The following is a 15,489-nucleotide window of genomic DNA, read 5'->3' as shown; positions in this document are numbered from 1 at the left end:
AGTCCGATAGGACTACAAAGCACCTCCTTAACGTGACGAAGTCTAGAATAAACTTTAACACGCAATTAGCTGTGAGAGGATGACATGGCACCTTCTACCATAAACACCAAACATTTACCAGTCCCGATGATACAACCATCAGACGAAGCAGCGCATCTATAGAAGTATAACATTGTTGTCATCCTGAAATAAGTGAACACTTCTGGAAATTAAAAGGAATACGTTCATCTGAACACAGTATAGACCATTCACAACATCACTCTAGCTCGGAGTACTGGAAATCACTGAAAAAATATATCTAAGAGACACGAATATACACAGGGCAACAGTTAACAGATGTACTCAATACGTCTTCAGCCACTCCACTACATCCAGCCATCTCTCCGGATCCAACTTCATGGGGTCGAAAGAGGAATTGTCGTCAGCGCTGATTACATCCACTACATCTCGCCATCTTTCAGGATCCACCTGCATAGGTTCGAAAGATGCATTTTTTCAGGACTCATTGCAGCACTTTGAATTCTACATTTTGATTTCACTTCCCTATCATTGCGGATCTTCTGGTGCTTGTTTCGGGGTGATGGCCGTGAACATGTCCTCTCCCTCGTAGAGCAATGAAATGGCTTCTAGCCCGAGTGTGTTTTCTTGTGACTGAAGATTTTATTTCCGTGAAAATGCCTTCCAGCACACAGCGCAATTGAATGGCTTCTCGTTCGTGTGTGTTTTCTGGTGTCTCTTTAGATGTGATTTCTCCGCAAATGCCTTCCCACAAACAGAGCAACTGAATGGCTTCTCACCCGAGTGTGTTTTCTGGTGTCTGTTAAGATGTGATTTATGTGAAAATGCCTTCCCACACGCAGAGCATTTGAATGGCTTCTCGCCCGTGTGTGTCTTCTGGTGATCGTTAAGATTCGATTTCCGTGAAAATGCCTTCCCACACACAGAGCAATTGAACGGCTTCTCGCCCGCGTGTGTTTTATGGTGTCTGTTAAGATGGGATTTCCGTGAAAATGCCTTCCCACACACAGAGCAATTGAACGGCTTCTCGCCCGTGTGTGCGTGGCGATGTGGATAGTTTATCTGCTCCATGTGACTGATTCTTCAGAGCAGAGTAACAGTCGCGGGTGTTGTTGAGAGTTAAAGGCACCCTCTAAGCTGCGTGGATGTCTGTCTCAAATCGCCAAAAAGCAAACTCTCACTAACGTCTAACCGACACACAGTAACGTCTCGTAAGTCGGGCTACACGCGACTACCAGTTGTATCCACTAACGAAGACACTTACTTGTTGATGCACGGCGTGTCGATGTCCCTGTAACCCGTCTGAAGAGATCGCCACGAACTCTCCCAGTCGCCAGGCAATCGAGCTCGCCAGGCTGGGTCTCGCAGGAGAAGGGTAATCTGCAGAGCGAAGAGTTGCGCGTCTATCCTCAGTGAAATCCCTCTCGAAATGGTCTTGAGGTCTGATTTTAAGCCCCTTATAACTCCCCTCTAGCATTCAATTCCTTTGTTCTCGTCTTGGATTATCATCGACTTTGCATTCAATTGTTAATTTCTACATTAACAATCCGCATATGTAGCAACATAGCTTAGCTAATCCGGCCATTGCAATTTAACCTTAATACATATGCATATCTCACTGCATAATTGTATGCTTCCGTTTAAATAAAGATATACATATCCATGCATAATTTCGTGCTTCGTGATAATTTGCCAATATTCACCCGACAATGTCCTTTAAACTGAAGCAAGTTTAGAGGATTTAACATCGACATACAGTCTGAAGTATCAAAATGCTGATGTCCAGTTCGATTTCGACTAAGAGGTACAAATATATACTGTACTGACTTTGTTTTATAAAAAAATATATTTAAGTATTTGTGTTGATATGAGCGCGTCAGTAAATCAAGGTGATTTGTTTAATTTAATTCACGACAATTATTACGATTGCTGTCATACACTTTTATTGATAATCGAAATTGTATCGCTTGTAAGCGTGTGTGAGCAATGTCTTTCTCCAACTTTAGCTCAACAAGACCACTTAACAACGAGAGTAAAATCAGGAATTGAAACACCTCACAACCAATGCGCATCACACTACATCAACAAGTAATCCGATAGGACTACGAAGCACCACCTTAACGTGACAAAGTTTGGAATCAACAAGACAGCACGCTCACATCATTTGCTGTGCAATAATTACAACACATGCCACCTTCTAGCATAAGCACCAGCCATTACAGCAGGGAACTGTAGCCATGTGTATGGACATGGGTGTGTACTTCTCTGTGGGTATATTCGTGTGTATGTGCACTCGTGTGTGTATTTACACTCGTTCATGGACACGTGTGGGTCTGTACACGTGTGTGTATGTATGTACAATCGTGTGTGCTCGCATATTTGTGTGTGTTGAAACGCAATCCCTGAGCATGCACACTGCTGTATACGTGCACATGTGTTTATGTATATTGCTGTGTGCAATTACACTGTGCATGTATCTACACCCCGATGCATTTACACTCATTTGTGCATCTATACATATGTGTCGTATGTATAAATGCACAAATGGGTGTACGCACTCGTGTATGCATGTGCACCCGTGTGTGGGAGCGGTAGTGTAGCGGTTAGCGCGCTGCGCTATGAACCTGGCGACCCGGGTTCGATTCCCGCTCACGGCTAACACCAGTGACGATTATCTGAACCGGTCCTGGGCCTCCCCTAGGTCGACTCAGCCTTAAATGAGTACCTGGTGCGGTGTGTAAACATCGCCACTGGGGAGACAAAGGCGGTCGGGCGTGGTGCTGGCCACCCACCCCCTCGTGTACCGTTCCGGCCTTCATAGGTGCTCGCTAACAGCACTTGCCCCTACAGTCTGTTAAGGCTATACGGGGGATCTTTATCTTTGTGTGTACAAAGCGGGGTGGATGCACATTCGTGCATTTTTCTCCACCGCGGTGTATGTCAACTCGTGTGTGGGTGTGTGTACACGGGAGTGTATATGTGTACTCGTGTAAGTTTGTATAGTGGAACACACAACTTATTTTCATATCGTTTCGTACAAATCATTGAGGGGCAACGTGGTGATGAATGCGGCACCACAACAGGGAACTACAGGGATGAGACTCCCCGCTCGTGGTGCTAAATTAATGAAAACAGCGCCACTGAGCGGACAGAGCCCCGCCCCTACAGCTCGTGCGTGTGACGTCATGAGTGTGACGTCATGAGTGTGATCACCGGACAGCCACGATGCTGCCAGGTGAGGGTCAACTTGTGTGCTGGAGATGCTTCACCTGAAACTCGCCTCCACGCGTGTTCGCTATGAACATTGTAGCAATAAGGGACGATTAGTCATCTTTAACATGTCAGGTCTTTATTGTTCTGCAAGAAAATTCACGTTAATACTCGTATCGAAATCTTTATTCATACGCATGCTCAAACAGGAAGGAACTAGGCAAATTATTTCCCAATAGGAATTCAACAGTTAAAACATATTCTTAAAATCTAACACGTAAACGTCGATTTCCCCATCGACGTCCTTTTGACTGAAGCCATTCGTCCAGAAGTCCAAGCCATCAAACACAAGAACAACGAACGTGCAATCCACGCACACTCTGAAACCTATTACTTTAAGTTATTTTGTTTATTACACAATGATACAATATTTTTTAAGAACATCTTCTTGGTTCTTTCGGTAAAGTCACGTAGAATGGAAATAATAAAATAATAAAAATAAAACATCATAAAATATTATTATTTTATTATTTCCATTCTACGTCACTTTACCTGAAAGAACCAAGAAGATGAATCCCTGCAGTCACGAAAGCTTTAAATCGAAAATTAAGAACATGTTTAAAATATTGAGCAAAGTTGTGATCACAGTATTTCTCCAACTTTAAATCAACAAAACCACTTAACCACGAGAGTAAAATTAGAAATTGAACCACCACACAACCACTGCGCATCACACCACATCAACAAGTAGTCCGATAGGACTACAAAGCACCACCTTAACGTGACGAAGTCTAGAATAAACTTTAACACGCAATTAGCTGTGAGAGGATGACATGGCACCTTCTACCATAAACACCAAACATTTACCAGTCCCGATGATACAACCACCAGACGAAGCAACGCATCTATAGAAGTATAACATTGTTGTCATCCTGAAATAAGTGAACACTTCTGGAAATTAAAAGGAATACGTTCATCTGAACACAGTATAGACCATTCACAACATCACTCTAGCTCGGAGTACTGGAAATCATTGAAAAAATATATCTTAGATACGCGAATATACACAATGCAACAGTTAACAGATGTACTCAATACGTCTTCAGCCACTCCACTACATCCAGCCATCTCTCCGGATCCAACTTCATGGGGTCGAAAGAGGAATTGTCGTCAGCGCTGATTACATCCACTACATCTCGCCATCTTTCAGGATCCACCTGCATAGGTTCGAAAGATGCATTTTTTCAGGACTCATTGCAGCACTTTGAATTCTACATTTTGATTTCACTTCCCTATCATTGCGGCTCTTCTGGTGCTTGTTTCGGGTGATGGCCGTGAACATGTCCTCTCCCTCTGAGAGCAATGAAATGGCTTCTAGCCCGAGTGTGTTTTCTTGTGACTGAAGATTTTATTTCCGTGAAAATGCCTTCCCGCACACAGCGCAATTGAATGACTTCTCGTTCGTGTGTGTTTTCTGGTGTCTGTTTAGATGTGATTTCTCCGCAAATGCCTTCCCACAAACAGAGCAACTGAATGGCTTCTAGCTCGTGTGTGTTTTCTGGTGTCTGTTAAGATGTGATTTACGTGAAAATGCCTTCCCACACGCAGAGCATTTGAATGGCTTCTCGCCCGTGTGTGTCTTCTGGTGATCGTTAAGATGGATTTCCGTGAAAATGCCTTCCCACACACAGAGCAACTGAACGGCTTCTCGCCCGCGTGTGTTTTATGGTGTCTGTTAAGATGGGATTTCCGTGAAAATGCCTTCCCACACACAGAGCAACTGAACGGCTTCTCGCCCGCGTGTGTTTAATGGTGTCTGTTAAGATGGGATTTCCGTGAAAATGCCTTCCCACACACAGAGCAATTGAACGGCTTCTCGCCCGTGTGTGCGTGGCGATGTGGATAGTTTATCTGCTCCATGTGACTGATTCTTCAGAGCAGAGTAACAGTCGCGGGTGTTGTTGAGAGTTAAAGGCACCCTCTAAGCTGCGTGGATGTCTGTCTCAAATCGCCAAAAAGCAAACTCTCACTAACGTCTAACCTACACACAGTAACGTCTCGTAAGTCGGGCTACACGCGACTACCAGTTTTATCCACTAACGAAGACACTTACTTGTTGATGCACGGCGTGTCGATGTCCCTGTAACCCTTCTGAAGAGATCGCCACGAACTCTCCCAGTCGCCACGCAATCGGGCTCGCCAGGCTGGGTCTCGCAGGAGAAGGGTAATCTGCAGAGCGAGGAGTTGCGCGTCTATCCTCGGCGAAATCCCTCTCGAAATAGTCTTGAGGTCTGAATTTAAGCCCCTTATAACTCCCCTCTAGCATTCAAATCCTTTGTTCTCGTCTTGGATTATCATCGACTTTGCATTCAATTGTTAATTTTTACATTAACAATCCGCATATGTAGCAACATAGCTTAGCGAATCTGGCCATTGTAATTTAACCTTAATACGTATGTACATCCTACTGCGTAATTGTACACTTCTGTTTGAATAATTACATACATCTCCATGCATAATTCCGTGCTTCCTGTGAATTTGCTAATATTCACCCGACAATGCCCTCTAAACTGCAGAGATTCATCTTAATGGTTCTGTCGGTAAAGTCACGGAGAAGGGAAGTAATAAAATAATAAAAATAAAACATAATACAATAATTCTCACGACGGAAGAGATGGAGGACGAGACAAAGGAGGAGGTGGAGGAGGTGCACACACCCACACACCCCGTGATACACGTCACACACACACACCACATGGTTCCCCCCGGAGAGACGGTGCCACTGGGACCACAGCTGTGGAAGGAATCTGAGCAGCAGATGCCAGGACTACAGTGGAGAACGACTGCTATCAAGACACCTCACACAACAAACACACACGGGACTAGCCTAAAAAAACTAGCCGGCCCCATCTTGGACTAATAGGTGCAAGTTAATACTGTTCTGAACCTGTTTAATAAACATATTTAAGGACACTCGTGTTGAGCATGGTGCTTTTAGCAAACGAGTGTGTTTTGTTAAAATTTTTGTCATAAACTTTGAATAATCATCTGAATGGTTTAGCTTGAAAGCGTGGTTTATAATAACGTTAAGCAAAAAAAACAATCGTCATCTTCTAGTCTGTAACATACGACCTTCGGTGTGTATATACACCAGTGTGTATGTGTTCAATATTTTGCACGTGTTTAAAATTTGCGACGAGTTTTTTTTTTTTTGATACAGCTGTCTTGGCTGTGATGGTACCACCTGAAGACGGAAGCTTGTGTTGCCTCGGAAACGTCGTGATTTTTATTTTATTTTACTTTTTAATGTGTTTTACCTACGTGACCTTACCGAAAAAAACCTAAGAATACGAGTTGTTTTGCTAATTTCATTGACTATTGAGGTGTTACCAGCCCCTCGCACCCGTCCAAAGACCTCGTGGGACGCTGTGGTGGCTACGAGCCTTACCTCCGGGACATTTCTCACATCCACCACAGCGTTACCGTCCAACACCGTCAATGAAGGAAGGGGGTTATTTTTGCAAAACTTTACTCGTGGCTGGGGATTGACAAACAACAGGGATTGCTTTCTTCTGATTAACAAAAAAACGAATGAAGGGGACGTGGGAGCGTGGCGTAAGGTGTGGAAAGCTGTAAGTCACAGGTATCAATCGAATTGGGTCAATGACACCAGCACACAAATGCTGGGGTCGTTTGGAATGGTGTTGCATTGATGAAAGATGAAGTTTTCCGACGTTGAATTTCATGAACTTTACATTCAATTGTTATTTTTGGAATTTCCAATTTGCATATCTAGCAATTAGCTTCGCTAATCTGGCTATTGAGCTTAAGCCTGAATACATATGTGCATCTCACCACATAATTCGCGTTCATTTGCTAATATTCACCCTGCAATGTGTGTACACATGTATATTTACACTTGTTTATGTGGATACGTACATGCGTGTATGTATGTGTATAGGTATGTACAATCATTTGTTCGCCCATTTATTTGTGATGTCAATCGCAATCCCTGTGTACGTACACTGCTGTGTATGTGTAATAAAGGACTCCGTCACACGATGTCGATCTCCGTCGGTCCTTTATTTGTGTTCGTCTTCCGCTCACCCCGCTGGCTTCCTCCTCGGTCCAGCGTCGTCTCTCCTTGCGCCCCGCGCACTCTGCAGCTCCCCTGCTGCTCCGCTCTGCAGCTACTCTGCTGCTCCGCTCTGGTGCAACCTCGCACGCCCTGTGCTAGCTAGCCTCCGCTAGCTCTGCAGCTACTCTGCTGCTCCTTGCAACCTCGCACGCCCTGTGCTAGCTAGCCCCCGCTAGCTCTGCAGCTACTCTACTGCTCCGCTCTGGTGCAATCTCGCACGCCCTGTGCTAGTCCTCCGCTAGCTCTGCAGCTACTCTGCTGCTCCGTGCAACCTCACACGCCCTGTGCTAGCTAGCCTCCGCTAGCTCTACAGCTACTCTGCTGCTCTGCTCTGGTGCAACCTCGCACGCCCTGTGCTAGCCTACGCTAGCTCTGCAGCTTCTCTGCTGCTCCGTGCAACCCCTGCACGCCCCGCGCACTCTGCTCTCTCCTCGCCCAGCTGGCTGGCGCCGTCCGATGAGCCCCTCAGCCACCAGGCTGAGGCACGGCGACCACCCAACGTGGTCTCCCTCTTCACAATAAACGTCGATTTCCCCATTGACGTCCTTTTCGTCTGAAGCCATTCGTCCAGAAGTCCAAGCCATCAAACACAAGAACAACGAACGTGCAATCCACGCATACTCTGAAACTAATTATTTTAAGTTATTTTGTTTATTACACAATGATAAAACATTTTTAAGAACATCTTCTTGGCTCTTTCAGTAAAGTCACGTAGAATGGAAATAATAAAATAATAATAAAAATAATAAAATATTTTTATTTTATTATTTCCATTCTACGTCACTTTACCGAAAGAACCAAGAAGATGAATCCCTGCAGTCACGAAAGCTTTGAATCGAAAATTAAGAACATGTTTAAAATATTGAGCAAAGTTGTGATCACAGTATTTCTCCAACTTTAGCTCAACAAAACCACTTAACCACGAGAGTAAAATTAGAAATTGAACCACCACACAACAACTGCGCTTCACAACACATCAACAAGTAGTCCGATAGGACTGCAAAGCACCACCTTAACGTGACGAAGTCTGGAGTAAACAAGACAGCGCGCTCACATCATTTGCTGTGAGAAGATTACAACACATGCCACCTTCTAGCATAAGCACCAGCCATTTAACAGCCCCGATGATCCAACTACCAGACGAAGCAATGTATCTTTCGAAGTATAAAACTGTTGCCATCCTGAAGTAAGTGAACACTTCTGGAACTTAAAAGGAAAACTTTCATCTGAACACATTCACATGACTCTAGCTCGGAGTAATGGAAATGACTGAAAAAATACATCTAAGAGACACGAATATACACAGGGCAACAGTTAACAGATGTACTCAATACGTTTGAGTCTTCAGCCACTCCACTACATCCAGCCATCTCTCCGGATCCAACTTCATGGGGTCGAAAGAGGAATTGTCGTCAGCGCTGATTACATCCACTACATCTCGCCATCTTTCAGGATCCACCTGCATAGGTTCGAAAGATGCATTTTTTCAGGACTCATTGCAGCACTTTGAATTCTACATTTTGATTTCACTTCCCTATCATTGCGGATCTTCTGGTGCTTGTTTCGGGGTGATGGCCGTGAACATGTCCTCTCCCTCGTAGAGCAATGAAATGGCTTCTAGCCCGAGTGTGTTTTCTTGTGACTGAAGATTTTATTTCCGTGAAAATGCCTTCCCGCACACAGCGCAATTGAATGGCTTCTCGTTCGTGTGTGTTTTCTGGTGTCTCTTTAGATGTGATTTCTCCGCAAATGCCTTCCCACAAACAGAGCAACTGAATGGCTTCTCACCCGAGTGTGTTTTCTGGTGTCTGTTAAGATGTGATTTATGTGAAAATGCCTTCCCACACGCAGAGCATTTGAATGGCTTCTCGCCCGTGTGTGTCTTCTGGTGATCGTTAAGATTCGATTTCCGTGAAAATGCCTTCCCACACACAGAGCAATTGAACGGCTTCTCGCCCGCGTGTATTTTATGGTGTCTGTTAAGATGGGATTTCCGTGAAAATGCCTTCCCACACACAGAGCAACTGAACGGCTTCTCGCCCGCGTGTGTTTTATGGTGTCTGTTAAGATGGGATTTCCGTGAAAATGCCTTCCCACACACAGAGCAATTGAACGGCTTCTCGCCCGTGTGTGCGTGGCGATGTGGATAGTTTATCTGCTCCATGTGACTGATTCTTCAGAGCAGAGTAACAGTCGCGGGTGTTGTTGAGAGTTAAAGGCACCCTCTAAGCTGCGTGGATGTCTGTCTCAAATCGCCAAAAAGCAAACTCTCACTAACGTCTAACCGACACACAGTAACGTCTCGTAAGTCGGGCTACACGCGACTACCAGTTGTATCCACTAACGAAGACACTTACTTGTTGATGCACGGCGTGTCGATGTCCCTGTAACCCGTCTGAAGAGATCGCCACGAACTCTCCCAGTCGCCAGGCAATCGAGCTCGCCAGGCTGGGTCTCGCAGGAGAAGGGTAATCTGCAGAGCGAAGAGTTGCGCGTCTATCCTCAGTGAAATCCCTCTCGAAATGGTCTTGAGGTCTGATTTTAAGCCCCTTATAACTCCCCTCTAGCATTCAATTCCTTTGTTCTCGTCTTGGATTATCATCGACTTTGCATTCAATTGTTAATTTCTACATTAACCATCCGCATATGTAGCAACATAGCTTAGCTAATCCGGCCATTGCAATTTAACCTTAATACATATGCATATCTCACTGCATAATTGTATGCTTCCGTTTAAATAAAGATATACATATCCATGCATAATTTCGTGCTTCGTGATAATTTGCCAATATTCACCCGACAATGTCCTCTAAACTGCAGGGATTCATCCTCATGGTTCTTTCGGTAAAGTCACGTAGAAGGGAAGAAATAAAATAATAAAAATAAAACATAATAAAATAATTCTCACGATGGAAGAGATGGAGGACGAGACAAAGGAGGAGGTGGAGGAGGTGCAGGTGGTGGAGGTGGTGATGCAGGCTCGTGAAGGACGCTACTGGGCAGTTGGAGGCAGTCGCCCTCCAACAACAACGGAGGGCGGAGGAGCGACGCTCACAACAACGAGCGGAGCGCCGGGTGGCTAAAGCACAGCAAGTTGGTACAGTAGGGGGCACAGGTGGTGCATCAGCCAGTCATCTCGGTCATCTCGGTCAGTCGACCCGTGGCACCTGCTGGGTCTGCCCCGTGACCTCCTGCCAGCGGGCGTTCGACACTTCACGTGGTAGCCTCAAGGTGCACTTGGCCTGGCACAAGCGTCGTGGTGACGTCACCGCCACTTAGTGGCGAATGGCGGTTATTGTTGTTGTTGATGCAGGGAAAAAAGAGGAAGCGAGGGGGCCTTGCTCGCGTGGCGAGAGCGATCACCTCACTCCTCCGCCGCGTGCTGCTTTGTGGTGGCATGGCCACCACACAGTAGGGGTGGTTGTTGTGGTCGTGGATCGCTGCCAACCATGACCACTATCACCAGACTACCCACCCACCCCGTGACACATCCCAGGCACACACCCACACTCCCCGTGATACACGTCACACACACACACCACATGGTTCCCCGGAGAGACGGTGCCACTGGGACCACAGCTGTGGAAGGAATCTGAGCAGCAGATGCCAGGACTACAGTGGAGAGCGACTGCTATCAAGACACCTCACACAACAAACACACACGGGACTAGCCAAAAAAAACTAGCCGGCCCCATCTTGGACTAATAGGTGCAAGTTAATACTGTTCTGAACCTGTTTAATAAACATATTTAAGGACACTCGTGTTGAGCATGGTGCTTTTAGCAAACGAGTGTGTTTTGTTATAATTTCTGTCATGAACTTTGAATAATCATCTGAATGGTTTAGCTTGAAAGCGTGGTTTATAATAACGTTAAGCAAAAAAACAATCGTCATCTTCTAGTCTGTAACATACGACCGTCGGTGTGTATATACACCAGTGTGTATGTGTTCAATATTTTGCACGTGTTTAAAATTTGCGACGAGTTTTTTTTTTTTGATACAGCTGTCTTGGCTGTGATGGTACCACCTGAAGACGGAAGCTTGTGTTGCCTCGGAAACGTCGTGATTTTTATTTTATTTTACTTTTTAATGTGTTTTACCTACGTGACCTTACCGAAAAAACCTAAGAATACGAGTTGTTTTGCTAATTTCATTGACTATTGAGGTGTTACCAGCCCCTCGCACCCGTCCAAAGACCTCGTGGGACGCTGTGGTGGCTACGAGCCTTACCTCCGGGACATTTCTCACATCCACCACAGCGTTACCGTCCAACACCGTCAATGAAGGAAGGGGGTTATTTTTTCAAAACTTTACTCGTGGCTGGGGATTGAACAACAGGGATTGCTTTCTTCTGATTAACAAAAAAACGAATGAAGGGGACGTGGGAGCGTGGCGTAAGGTGTGGAAAGCTGTAAGTCACAGGTATCAATCGAATTGGGTCAATGACACCAGCACACAAATGCTGGGGTCGTTTGGAATGGTGTTGCATTGATGAAAGATGAAGTTTTCCGACGTTGAATTTTATGAACTTTACATTCAATTGTTATTTTTGGAATTTCCAATTTGCATATCTAGCAATTAGCTTCGCTAATCTGGCTATTGAGCTTAAGCCTGAATACATATGTGCATCTCACCACATAATTCGCGTTCATTTGCTAATATTCACCCTGCAATGTGTGTACACATGTATATTTACACTTGTTTATGTGGATACGTACATGCGTGTATGTATGTGTATAGGTATGTACAATCATTTGTTCGCCCATTTATTTGTGATGTCAAACGCAATCCCTGTATACGTACACTGCTGTGTATGTGTAATAAAGGACTCCGTCACACGATGTCGATCTCCGTCGGTCCTTTATTTGTGTTCGTCTTCCGCTCACCCCGCTGGCCTCCTCCTCGGTCCAGCGTCGTCTCTCCTTGCGCCCCGCGCACTCTGCAGCTCCCCTGCTGCTCCGCTCTGCAGCTACTCTGCTGCTCCTTGCAACCTCGCACGCCCTGTGCTAGCTAGCCCCCGCTAGCTCTGCAGCTACTCTACTGCTCCGCTCTGGTGCAATCTCGCACGCCCTGTGCTAGTCCTCCGCTAGCTCTGCAGCTACTCTGCTGCTCCGTGCAACCTCACACGCCCTGTGCTAGCTAGCCTCCGCTAGCTCTGCAGCTACTCTGCTGCTCTGCTCTGGTGCAACCTCGCACGCCCTGTGCTAGCCTACGCTAGCTCTGCAGCTTCTCTGCTGCTCCGTGCAACCCCTGCACGCCCCGCGCACTCTGCTCTCTCCTCGCCCCGCTGGCTGGCGCCGTCCGATGAGCCCCTCAGCCACCAGGCTGAGGCACGGCGACCACCCAACGTGGTCTCCCTCTTCACAATAAACGTCGATTTCCCCATTGACGTCCTTTTCGTCTGAAGCCATTCGTCCAGAAGTCCAAGCCATCAAACACAAGAACAACGAACGTGCAATCCACGCATACTCTGAAACTAATTATTTTAAGTTATTTTGTTTATTACACAATGATAAAACATTTTTAAGAACATCTTCTTGGCTCTTTCAGTAAAGTCACGTAGAATGGAAATAATAAAATAATAATAAAAATAATAAAATATTTTTATTTTATTATTTCCATTCTACGTCACTTTACCGAAAGAACCAAGAAGATGAATCCCTGCAGTCACGAAAGCTTTGAATCGAAAATTAAGAACATGTTTAAAATATTGAGCAAAGTTGTGATCACAGTATTTCTCCAACTTTAGCTCAACAAAACCACTTGACCACGAGAGTAAAATTAGAAATTGAACCACCACACAACCACTGCGCTTCACAACACATCAACAAGTAGTCCGAAAGGACTACGAAGCCACACCTTAACGTGACGAAGTCTGGAATAAACAAGACAGCACGCTCACATAATTTGCTGTGAGAAAATTACAACACATGCCACCTTCTAGCATAAGCACCAGCCATTTAACAGCCCCGATGATCCAACTACCAGACGAAGCAATGTATCTTTCGAAGTATAAAACTGTTGCCATCCTGAAGTAAGTGAACACTTCTGGAACTTAAAAGGAAGGCTTTCATCTGAACACATTCACATGACTCTAGCTCGGAGTAATGGAAATGACTGAAAAACTACATCTAAGAGACACGAAAATACACAGGGCAACAGTTATCAGATGTACTCATGACGTTTGAGTCTTCAGCCACTCCATTACATCCAGCCATCTCTCCGGATCCAACTTCATGGGGTCGAAAGAGGAATTGTCGTCAGCGCTGATTACATCCACTACATCTATCCATCTTTCAGGATCTACCTGCATAGGTTCGAAAGATGCATTTTTTCAGGACTCATTGCAGCACTTTGAATTTCACTATTTGATTTCACTTCCCTATAATTGCGGATCTTCTGATGCTTGTTTCGGGGTGATGGCCGTGAACATGTCCTCTCCCTCGTAGAGCAATTTAATGGCTTCTCGCCCGAGTGTGTTTTCTGGTGACTGTGAAGATTTTATTTCCGTGGAAATGCCTTCCCGCACACAGCGCAATTGAATGGCTTGTCGTCCGTGTGTGTTTTCTGGTGTCTGTTACGATGTGATTTCCGTGAAAATGCCTTCCAACACACAGAGCAATTGAACGGCTTCTCGCCCGTGTGTGCGTGGAGCTGTGGAGAGTTTATCTGCTCCATGTGACTGATTCTTCAGAGCAGAGTAACAGTCGCGGGTGTTGTTGAGAGTTAAAGGCACCCTCTAAGCTGCGTGGATGTCTGTCTCAAATCGCCAAGTATCAAATTATCACTAACGTCTAACCGAGACAATAACGCCTCGTAAGTCGAACTACACACGCTATTACCAGTTTATCCACTAACAAAGACACTTACTTGTTGATGCACGGCGTGTCGATGTCCCTGTAACCCGTCTGAAGAGATCGCCACGAACTCTCCGAGTCGCCAGGCAATGGTGCTCGCCAGGCTGGGTCTCGCAGGAGAAGGGTAATCTGCAGAGCGAAGAGTTGCGCGTCTATCCTCAGCGAAATCCCTCTCGAAATGGTCTTGAGATCTGATTTTAAGCCCCTTATAACTCCCCTCTAGCATTCAAATCCTTTGTTCTCGACTTGGCTATTGCATTAAATAGTTAATTTCTACATTTACAATCCGCATATTAATCAACATAGCTTAACTAATTAAACTTTAATATGTATGTACATCCCACTGTTTGAATAATTACATACATCTACATGCATAATTCCGTGTTTAGCTTAAGGGTACGGGTAAGGAATCAAAACCCGTTTTCGACCTCTGAGTGGAACGCACTACTTATTATATTATAGCCTCGTGTGCAAAGAATTGAGGGGCAACGTGGTAATGAATGCGGCACCACAACAGGGAACTACAGGGATGAGACTCCCCGCTCGTGGTGCTAAATTAATGAAAACAGCGCCACTGAGCAGACAGAGCCCCGCCCCTACAGCTCGTGCGTGTGACGTCATGAGTGTGACGTCATGAGTGTGATCAGCGGACAGCCACGATGCTGCCAGGTGAGGGTAAACTTGTGTGCTGGAGATGCTTCACCTGAAACTCGCCTCCACGCGTGTTCGCTATGAACATTGTAGCAATAAGGGACGATTAGTCATCTTTAACATGTCAGGTCTTTATTGTTCTGCAAGTAAATTAAAGTTAAAACGCGTAGAAACACATGCACACTCGTGTGTGATTGCACACCGCTGTATAGACAGTCGTGTTTATAAGCACACTTGTGTGTGTATGTCTACTCGTCCGTGTTTTTTCAAGGAAGGATATGATTGAAATAACGTACGATCAGTCATCTTTAAAAACAATTCAGGTCTTTATTAATCTGCAAGAAAATTCACGTTAATACTGGTATTGAAATCTTTATTAAAACGCATGCTCAAACAGGAAGGAACTAGACAAATTATTTCACAATTTCAACAGTTAAAACATATTCTTAAAATTCAACACGTGAACGTCGATTTCCCCATTGACGTCCTTTTCGACTGAAGCCATTCGTCCAGAAGTCCAAGCCATCAAACACTAGAACAACGAACGTGCAATCCACGCACACACTGAAACCTATTATTTTAAGTTATTTTATTTATTACACAATAATAAAAACA

General features: G+C 45.1%; 2 pseudogenes; one reads left to right on the top strand and one right to left on the bottom strand.

The window, feature by feature from the left end:
- The window catches only part of LOC133362249 (uncharacterized), a 110,697-nt pseudogene that overhangs the window by 56,395 nt on the left and 38,813 nt on the right, over window positions 1-15,489 (top strand).
- LOC133362247 (zinc finger protein 721-like) overlaps window positions 4,700-15,489 on the bottom strand; it is a 32,923-nt pseudogene continuing 22,133 nt past the window's right edge.

This window comes from Lethenteron reissneri, unplaced genomic scaffold (genome assembly GCF_015708825.2).
Source record: "Lethenteron reissneri isolate LAM-NWPU_2019-01 unplaced genomic scaffold, ASM1570882v1 scaffold_141, whole genome shotgun sequence".
Classification (NCBI taxonomy): Eukaryota; Metazoa; Chordata; class Hyperoartia; order Petromyzontiformes; family Petromyzontidae; genus Lethenteron; species Lethenteron reissneri.
This window is presented reverse-complemented; position numbering and strand designations above follow the sequence as displayed.